The 10,242-nt window shown below is 42.2% G+C and overlaps 1 protein-coding gene across 3 annotated transcripts in view; it reads right to left on the minus strand.

The window, feature by feature from the left end:
• The window catches only part of SLX4IP (SLX4 interacting protein), a 184,598-nt gene extending 176,058 nt beyond the window's left edge, over nucleotides 1-8,540 (minus strand). For 2 of the 3 annotated variants that reach the window (XM_014827327.3, XM_044748688.2), the window contains exon 1: nucleotides 8,372-8,540. The gene's annotated coding sequence lies outside the window, so the exon portion shown is untranslated. Of the gene's footprint in view, nucleotides 1-2,988; nucleotides 3,138-8,371 lie in introns of those variants that run through there. The other variant, XM_070485560.1, reaches the window with a different exon arrangement.
• Between the last annotated feature and the right edge of the window lie 1,702 nt (nucleotides 8,541-10,242).

Raw genomic sequence — 10,242 nt, forward strand, 5'->3', positions numbered from 1 at the left:
ATCTAATAAGCTCTTTGGATTTACCAATGTCAATTTTCTGGTTTTAATATTTGCACTATTATTATGCAAGATGTTACCATTGGAGGAAAGTGAGTGACGGGTACAAGGGACTCTGTACATTTTTGCAAACTTCCTGTGAATCTATAATTATTTCCAAATAAAAAGGTTAAAAAAATTAAAACTTTGTTTCATCAGAATACACTATAAATGGGGTGGGACAGAGTCACAAACTGGGAGAAGATATTTGCAAGACATATAACCAGCAAAAGATGAGCATCCAAAATAAAACAATTCAATAGGAAAATGGGCAAAGGAGGCATCCAGAGCAAGGGGCCCCTGTCTCCCAGCCAAGCCTCCATGGGTCTGGCGGCAAAGTGGTGGAGGTGGAGGTGGGAGAGTTTCCTGATCCCTTCTATTATTTACGCCTCGACAAGCACCGTGCAACATCCAATCATGAGTCTCTTACCTCCTCTGCGGAGGCAAGGGACATGTCCTTCACTATCCTGAGAAGCATGAAATCTAAATAGAGAAAGACCATTTACCAGAGAATCTGGGGACAGTACACACTCGGCTCTCCTCTCTTACTACAGGCACACAGCCTGTCTGGGACAGAACAGATTGACAGTCACAGACAGTCCCATCTGCCTCCCACAAGAAGGAAAAATTATGACTTGATGATGGCAGGAGATCCCAAACCCCAAAGAGCTGATTATCCTGAAGGTGCGCCACAACCACAGCCTCTTAAAGTACGTCCTGTCTCCATCTTTGCACTTCTCCATCTCAAAAACCATCTCAGGCGGTATCTGAGCAAGACTCCCCCAGTCAAAACTTTTCACTTGGGTCTCCCACAGCATCGCAGGCCCCCTGTCAGCACTGCCCACACCTCCTCACAGCTCGGGCAACTTCACAGCTTCAATGCCTCCACAAAGCCAACTCCGGCACGTGTCCTGGTATATGCAGCTCCAGCTGTCTCTGCCTTCGCCCATACACACTGCACCACAGAATGTCCTCTCTCTCTCCCAAGGCGAGTTATCCTCTGAAACCCAACTCAGATGCCACCCATTCCTTGGACCCTCTATGAATCTGCAGAGTGAACCACTCCCTTCCTCTGGGCCATACCTGCACCTTACACCACACCTATGCTCACTCTTACCTCACCAAATTACACGTAACTCTGGTCCTATCTCTCTCCTCTGCCTGACTACTGTATAAGCTTCCTGAAAACAGGGTCCATTCTTATCCTCTTTGATACCTGGTATATGGCACAGGTATGCATCAAAAGTTTGCTAACTTGGGTCTGTTGATGTTACTAAATCAGCAGCTACAGACTGTGTTAATTTATTATTTTTTTAGATTTATACCTATTTATCTAATGCATCTTTACTGTCCCCAAGTCCCAAATTCCACATCAAGCCTTCTTAAAAGGTCAAAGCACTCTAGACCTATTTCAATACATAAATAACACTTAAGTTCCATGTATCATGCAGCCAAAGTTGAGAGAGTTGTAATGTATATAAATGTAAACAGAAGACCAAAGTGTTTCCTATTGAAAATAATGGGCAACAGATCAGAGCTTTGGTTGAAGTTTAGGCCATAAATTTGAGGTTTTCAGTACCTAATTTTTTTGTCTTTAAATTCTAATTTAAATTCTAAGATTCATTTGAATGGAAAAGATATTATTAGCCTCTGTATTAAGTAGGTTTTAAATCTGGGAACATCCTGAGGTTTTTCTAGATTTGTTTTACTGATTATTAAGAAGTAAATGTGCATACACACACAAAGCAAACATGCATCTTAAAAAACTATTCTCCTAGGCCCTTAAAGTTGCTTTCAAGAGGGAGCAGCGAGCTTGGTGCCTAGAGTTGAAAGCATAAATGTTAAAAGCCTTCCTCTCAGAGCTGCCAGTTCCAGTCTAAATTCAGTGGAATTTTTACTCTATTGCCTGTTTTTAAGAAGTTCAGGACAATCTCCAAAAAGATCAATTTTCCAAGCATCTGAAAGCATATAATTTACATAAGCACGCTGAGAAGTTAAAGTATACTGTAAGTCTTACAAAATAACATATCCTCTATTCTGCATTCTTGAGCCCACTTTCTCTGGCCCGAAAACAGGCATTCTTTCACAGAGAGGAGACAGGCATGGGGTATGACCCCATCAAAACTATGTGTGCGTGTGTGTCTTCAGTGGAGAGGGAAAGATCCTAAAATCCTTAAAAAAATTAATTTGGGGAAGGAATGGAAGTAGATTAAAGAATATCACATGATTGTCCTGTCATTTAAATACAAAGCAGAGATAAACTCTAATAAAAAGTCAGTGACCTTCTAGATTATTCTGTGGGAAAATCTTAGGCACTCTGAAATTCACATTTGTCTTCCTTTTAGTGCTGCTGGCCTGTGTCACAAGCCAAAGCAACTACTCCAGATTAAACAGACCACAAATTAACTTTAGGCTTCTAATCTCCGGATTTCAAATTTTATCAAGAAAATTATTATACTTCCTTCTGTCATTTTAAAAAACTTTCATTAGCTATGGGAGCAGAAACTGAAAACAACAAAGGCCCTAGAATTTCTGAAAGAAGAGCTATAATTCAAGAATGCACAATCATTTCATTCCCTACTTCCCCTACCCCACAATCTAATTTTATCACCAAAAAAAAAAAACAGTATCAAGGAAGGAATCACAAACTTTAACAAAAAGCCAAGGAAAAATGACAAATGAACAAAGGTCTGGCTGGTGACAACTTAGATAAAGTTTGAGAAGGCAACTTCAGTAGAAACAAGAATCAGCTTTTCCTATTATTCAGATGGTAATTTTGAGTGCCAAAGTCTAGCCTGTAAGAAAAGACAAAACAAATGGGGAAGCTCCAACAGTGGAAGAAAGATAATGCAAGTGACAAAAAAAATTAGAACTTTTTTCTTTTCTTCGTCTTTAAATGTAGGTCAAATATTGAAATCCTCTACCAAGATCAACTCCACAGAAGAGTCCTACCTTTTAGTCACTCTATGCTCTTAACCCAGGCAGCTGGCCGGTGATCTGGGCCTGCCATCCCTGCTGTGCCCACAGAAAATCCCCACCCACCCCAGCATGGGATGCTTCATTAACAGACAACCACTAACGTTTAATGCTTTGTCAGAAACAAAGGCACCAACCCGTGAAGCAGTCACGTCCTCAGTACAACAGACACATATTCAAATCCTGCTTCTTCATGTGACCTCAGACAGGCTGTCCAACTCCTCTAAGTCTCGTGTTTTCTTATCTATGAGACGGGACAGTAATATCTATCTTGACGGTGCCGTGAGCATTACATGAGGGCAGTTGGTAACACTTGGCCCAGCGCCTGAGACGAGAGCGCTCAGCCTCTGTTAACCATAAACACGGAGGGCACAAGTAGACAGCACATAATCAGTCTACTTTGCACGCCAAGCCCTACTCTGATAACAAATGTTTTCCAATCACCTTCACCGTAGAAAAAAACTTCTGATATCATTAATGCAATTAATTGTCTTAAAATTTAATCCTTTCAATGCAAAAACTTTAGAGACTGGGAAGAGACCACTGGGTTGTTAAGGGTGGAGGGATGGGGAAATTACTACAAGGGGCAGCAGCAGGGGATCTGTGCAGGGAGTGACGGAACTGTTCTGCATCCTGATTGAGACGGGGGTCACACGACTCAATGCATTAGTCAAAGCCCAGGAAACTGGACACCGAAAAGAGTGAATTTTACCATATGTAAATTTAAAATAATTTTCTTAATTCCAAAATAAAAAATCTAATCTTTTCTAACTAGAGAAGAAATCAAAATTGTGACATAAATGACCTTTTAAGTGTCCAAGATAGTTTAACGGCAATCTTACCCTATAATTAACATAAGTCAAATCCGATTTTAGTTACCAGCTCTGATTTACTCAAGCACGAAATGTCAATACCATAACAACCACGAGGCACTGCTTTCCCATTTATGGAAAAAGGGATTTTTATGACATTTTAGGCTTGGCTTCATAGATCTCTATTTTGCTGCCCAAGGAGGTTTCTTAATGCCCATGAATTATTGTTCCCAATCTCTAAAAAGTAATATATATACATATAGATAGTAGACTGCAAAGATTTAATACAACTTAAAATGATTAGGCATGTACGTCAAGAGATCCAATACAGATGGCCAACAAGCACATGAAAAGGTACTCAGCAGCACTAATCATCAGGGAAATGCAAATCAAAACCACAACGAGATATCACCTCACACCTGTTAGAATAGCTATTATCAAAAAGACAAGCAGTAACAAGTGCTGGCCAGGATGTGGAGAAAAGGGTATTTCGCACAGTCGGTGGGTATGTAAATTGGTGCAGCCACTATGGAGAACTGTACGAAGGTTCCTCAAATTAAATTAAACCTAAATTTAATTAAAAATTAAAAATAGAATTGACATATGATCCAGCAATTCCACTTCTGGGCATTTATCTGAAGAAAATGAAAACACTAACTCGAAAAGATACTGCACCCCATGTTCACGCAGCATTATTCACAATTGCCAAGACATGGAAACAACCTAAGTGTCCATCAATGGATGAATGAAGAAGATGTGGTATTTACATACACACCCACACACAATTTAATATTATTCAGCCACAGAAAAGAAGGAAATCCTGCCATTTGTGACAACATGGATGGACCTTGAGGGCATTATGCTAAGTGAAATAAATCAGGCAGAGAAAGACAAATATTGTATGATGTCTCTTACATGTGGAATCTAAAAATAAAAACCTAATAGATACAGAGAACAGATTGGTTTTGCCAGAGGCGAGGGGTGGGCAAAATGGGTAAAGGGGGTCAAAAGGTACAAACTTCCAGTTATAAAATAAGTCAGTCCTGGGAATGTACTGCACAGCATGGTGACTATAGTTAACAATACTGTATTACATATTTGAAAGTTGCTAAAAGAGTAAATCTTTTTTTTTTTTAACGATTGGCACCTGAGCTAACATCTGTTGCCAATCTTTTTTTTCCTTCTTCTTCTTCTTCTTCCCAAAGCCCCCCAGCACATACTTGTATATTCTAGCTGTAGGTCCTTCTGGTTGTGCTATGTGGGATGCTACCTCAGCATGGCTTAATAAGCAGTGCCATGTCTGCGCCCAGGATCTAAACTGGCAAAATCGTGGGCCCCCAAAGCAGAGCGTGTGACCTTAACCACTTGGCCATGGGGCCAGCCCCTAAAAAAGTAAATCTTAAAAGTTCTTATCACAAGAAAAAACAATTTGTAACTACATGTGCTGACAGATATTAACTAGACTTATCTGGTGATCATCTTGCAACATATGTATATATCAAATCAGTAGGTTTTACACCTGAAACTAATATGTTATATGTCAATTATATCTCAATGAATAAAAGATCCCAATCCATTAAAAAGTCAATGCATGCGTTTTTAAAAAGCTATTAACGTTTCATTCAGAAAACGTTAATTCATAAACTACACAATGGCAAAGATAAAGTCCCAATACAAACAACGTTTTACCACTGTCACCTCCTGGGTTCACCATATACAGAAGGCTTGACCACCAAATAGACCTTCTTTTTCCAATTCAAGTAAGCTGGAGAAGAACAAAGCAATGTGAAAATAAGCACTGCGAAAATAAAAACAACCCAAATGCCCTTCAACTGGTGAATGTGTAAAAAAATTACAGTATATCCATGCAATGGAATACTACGCAGCAATTAAAAAGGAATGAACTATTGATACTCGCAACAACAAAGATGCCTCTCAATTATAAGTGAAAGAAGCCAGACACTACTCCCCCCAAAATAGCATGTACTGTAAGATTCCATTTAGATAAATCCCAGGAAATGCAAACTTATCTAGAGTGACAGAAAACAGATCAGTGGTTGCCTGGAAGAGAGCAGTTGTAGGGATTACAAAAGGGCAGGAGGAAATTTGGGGGGTAATGAATATGTTCATTATCTTGAGTCATGGTGGTTTCACTGGTATACACATAAAACACAACCAATTGTACACTTTAAATATGTGCAGTTTACTATAGGACAATTATACTTCAATGAGGCTGTTTAAAAAGACCATTTTTTAAAAAAAAACACACCTTCCTGGCCTGGAATATTGTATTTAGAATACCCTCTTTTCCAAAGGGGAAGATGTCCTGAAAAGTCATGGAAATGCAACACCTCTTCCCTTAGTGATTTGCACGCATGAACGAAATGTTAATAACCCAAAGATTTAACTATAATAACCAAAAACAATAGTTAATATTTACATGGCTGTGACTACGGGCCAGGCACTGTCTTAAGCACTTTTCTTACATTAACTTATCTAACCCTCACATCAACCCTATTTTACAGATGAGGAAACAGGCACCTAAGGGTTAAGTAACCTGCTCAAGGTCACACAGCTGGTGAGTGGAGGCACCAGGATTTGAACATCTGGCTCAAGAGCTCATTTCCTCACCTGCTATACCCTACTGGCAGACATAAGATACAATACAGTCATGCGTCAAGTAACGACAGGGATACATTCTGAGAAATGTGTCATTAGACAATGTTGTGTACTTACACAAACCCAGGTGGTATAGCGTACTACACACGTAGGCTATAAGGTACTAATCTCATGGGACCACTGTTGTATATGCGGTCGGTCGTTATGTGGCACGTGACTGTATGCAAAAATCAGAAAGAATGAATATTGCACTTATAAAATATTTTTCCCCCTCACATTCACAGAATATAAGTATTCCCTACATTTTGCAACTTTCACATAAGGCTAAATAAAAAACAACAGGACCTTCATTCTTCTTTTCCCAATTAGTAGATAGAGGAAGGAGATAGAAAGGCTGGACAACTTGGTGAGAACACAGAACAAATAAACAGCAAGTTGATCCATTACTGAGAAGTTGGTTCACCACGTTCCCAGTCCAATTCTCTTCGTTGCCTTCAAATTCCTAATTATTTGAAGTAAGACCGTAAGGGAGAGAAAAATCTAACATAAAGCAGCATGGAAAATGTAAAAGTCGTTTGCTGTTTCTCAGATACCCTACTGGTCGCTTAATTCTACCCACAAGGTCTCAATCTCTGCTGATAATGGTCCGGTCTCTTTTTTAAAAAGCTCCCCAGGTGATTTTCACGAGCAGCCAAGGTTGAGAACTCCTGAGATAAATGAGGTGTGGATTTCTCATTAAAGGAAGACACAGAAGAAAGCGAGGTGCCACAAAAAGCTTTGGTAAACCATTGCCCAAGGTTTTCCAAGTCAATACTGAACTCCTGAACACAAGCAGGCTTTGAAGTTCAACTATTAATAAATTAAAAGTAAAAATAATGCACACAGGATATATGTTGTCATAACAAAAGTTATATAACAATATACCACACTGACAAATTCTCTTCAACTTTTTAGGATGCTAAATCGGCATCTTGACATCAAGTTGATGGACTAATATGTCCAGTGCACTTAAAACAGGGAATAAACTGAAAATATATTGTGAACCTGTTTAAGAAGCACAAGTTGAAAAGAGACCATCTTTATCTTTAGTCCATGCCCTGAATTCGTGCTCCTTGAACTTTAAGGAGCACTTCTTGGAGAAAAATCTGATTCAGTGGGCCTGGGGATGGGGCCTGAGTTTCTGCATTTCTAACAAGCTCCCAGGTGATCCTGACGGTGCTGGTTGATGGACCACATTTTGAGTAGCAAGGCCCTAAGTAACTCAATATTGGTTGTAAAATCAGTCAATTGGCCTACAAATATGGTTATGTCTAGAATCCAAGAAATAAATGTCAATACATGGATTCCTAGTCGAGGGAAAAAGGGGGACAGGATAAGATGCAAGCGAATACTTGTTTGTATAGTCTAGCAGTGCTAAGAACCATACAAGACTGTTACATGCCCCAGCCTCACAGGTGTCAAGGCGATGGTTAGAATGTAAGCTGCACGACAGGGTTTTTTTGTTTATGGCCTTGCACACATTAGGTACTCAATAAATGCATTGAAAGAAATGAATGAATGGGAAATACAGACACTGCAACCTATACTTATGTCACATCCCACAATATCTGGGAAGAGAGCAATATTTGTACATATGGATGTGGGTGGCCACAATTTGATACAAATACCTGCCCCATCCACTGTACTCCATTTTGTCCTAAAAAAGAATTTTCCAGACCAATACTTCCACTTTACCGCCTAATCTTCCCACACCTTTATGTTTAACCACTTTTTAGCTCTTTGAAAACAATGAAGAGAGGTGGAAGCACAGGGAGGATTCAGACAAGGCTCAAAAATTAGACAGAAAAAAAAACCACAAGGGGAGACGAGATGGGCAAACAGTTCAAGCGAAGGAACACCTCAGGTCGTCAGGAACTCCGTGTTCTTACCTACGATGGTAGCGGGGTTTGGGTTCGGGCTTTTATTTGTTTTGCTACTGTCCAGGGTCAACGGTGGAGCAGGACCTGGCTGTGGAAACAGCCTAACCAGGCAGCAGGCTCTCAAGCCAACCCTCAGAAGCTCGGGGGAATCATGTTTCCGGCGCACTTCCTCCTTCCCAGGGTCCCCCGCGCGTCGGGGAACGCGGCCGCCGCCCAAACACAAGATGATCTGGGCTGACTCGCTGTCGGCTTGAAGCCCAACCAGGACTTAAGATGGCGGCCAAACACTAGGCGAAGGACCTGGACAGCGCGAGGAGTCTGCCCAAAAGGAAAATGGCCTCCGCTCACGATCTTGCAGCTTTCAAGATGGACCCAAAACAAAAATGGCGGCAAAGGACGCCTATTTAGTGGCTGCGAACGCAATGAATATGATTGGCAGGTGACGAATCACGGTTACTCAGAGCTAGACAGCGGAGATGACCGAAAGAAAAAGAAAACACAGCATTTCTGCGTTACAGAGTGCTTCTTGACACCAGAAAATTACTACCACAAGGATGGGAAAATTCTTCCAAATCTTCGAAGGGGAGGATTATAGGAGACAGACAGGAAAGGAAAGGTGGCTTTCACAATGCCGGATAAAACTTAAAATAGCTATAAACATAAAACATAATTTCCTCCATAATACTTTTGAATGGTACAGGAGAATAAATGTTTTGTCCTCGAACTAAAAACCCGGATGTGCAGATAGCGTATGCACTCATTGGTGAAGGACACGGAGTAAAAGAACTTCCGACCTCCCCATAAGGGCCCAAACGAAAAACTGAGTGCCGAGGCTGCGTGAGTGCGACCAGCTCCCACGGCGCATGTCCGCTTTCCAAACCGATCCGGAGAAACCGTGGCTTGTGGAGTCCTTTTCTCCTTGTTTTCAAGGCAACCGTAAAAGAAGGCGGGGAATTGGCGCTGAAGGACAGAATCAGGCGCTTTGTGATTGGTCAAATCAGGAAGGTGGGAGAGCCGCCCGAAGAGTTAACTACTTTTTCATTCTCTCAATAAGTGCCTTTTAAGCGGGCGCCCTAAGGAAGGTCCTGTACCCTAAGGAGTCCATTTGATAGGTTATTTAAATTTTTCCATTTCAACAATTTACTGAAATTGACGCTGAATAAACTCCGCCCCCTCTTCTTTACGGCCGCTGCCGCTGCCTGCTTCGTTGAGAACTTAACTAAAACCTGGAGAAGCGGAGCTGGAGCGGGCCCTGAGCCAATCGCAGGGCTGCGCATGCGCCGTGCCCAAGTTCGAGGCGCGGGTTGCCAGGACCGGCGGCGGCGTCTGAGCGAGGTTCGGCCTCTGGGGCCTGCTGGCGGCGCGGCCTAGGGAGGCGCAGCGGTAGGTGGGCAGGTGAGAGCGCTGGACACTCAGGCGGACAGGCAGCTTTCTTCCTAGCCGAAGAGAGGGAAGGGTGCTTGTAGGTGCCTCCTCCCTGCTCAGAAAGGTCACTGGTGTCCTCGGTGAAGGATATTTGGGGGCGGGGACAAGGAGAAGGCTGTCTCCTTGGAAGGCTAAAGATCTACCTTTAAAATAGCTGTAGGCAGTGAATACTTGCTGGTGCAAGGAATGTGGATGGCGAGGTGGCGATCCAGTGTGGTCAGTAGAGTTCCCGGTGTAGAGCATCCCACTCACGCGTCTGCACGGCGACACCGTGAAGGAGGTGGAGCAGGTGTTCCAGGGAAAGCCCGATGGCACCTGCGCTGCCACCTGTTAGCCGGAACCTGTGACTCGTCGGTTACTCCTTCGCTGGGAGAGGGCACCGTATGCCTGTGTCTACCTGGGAGGTGAGGGCCACACGCTGATGTGAAACGACGTCAGAACCTCTGTACAGCGTG

The sequence above is a fragment of the Equus asinus genome, chromosome 15 (assembly GCF_041296235.1).
Source record: "Equus asinus isolate D_3611 breed Donkey chromosome 15, EquAss-T2T_v2, whole genome shotgun sequence".
NCBI lineage: Eukaryota > Metazoa > Chordata > Mammalia > Perissodactyla > Equidae > Equus > Equus asinus.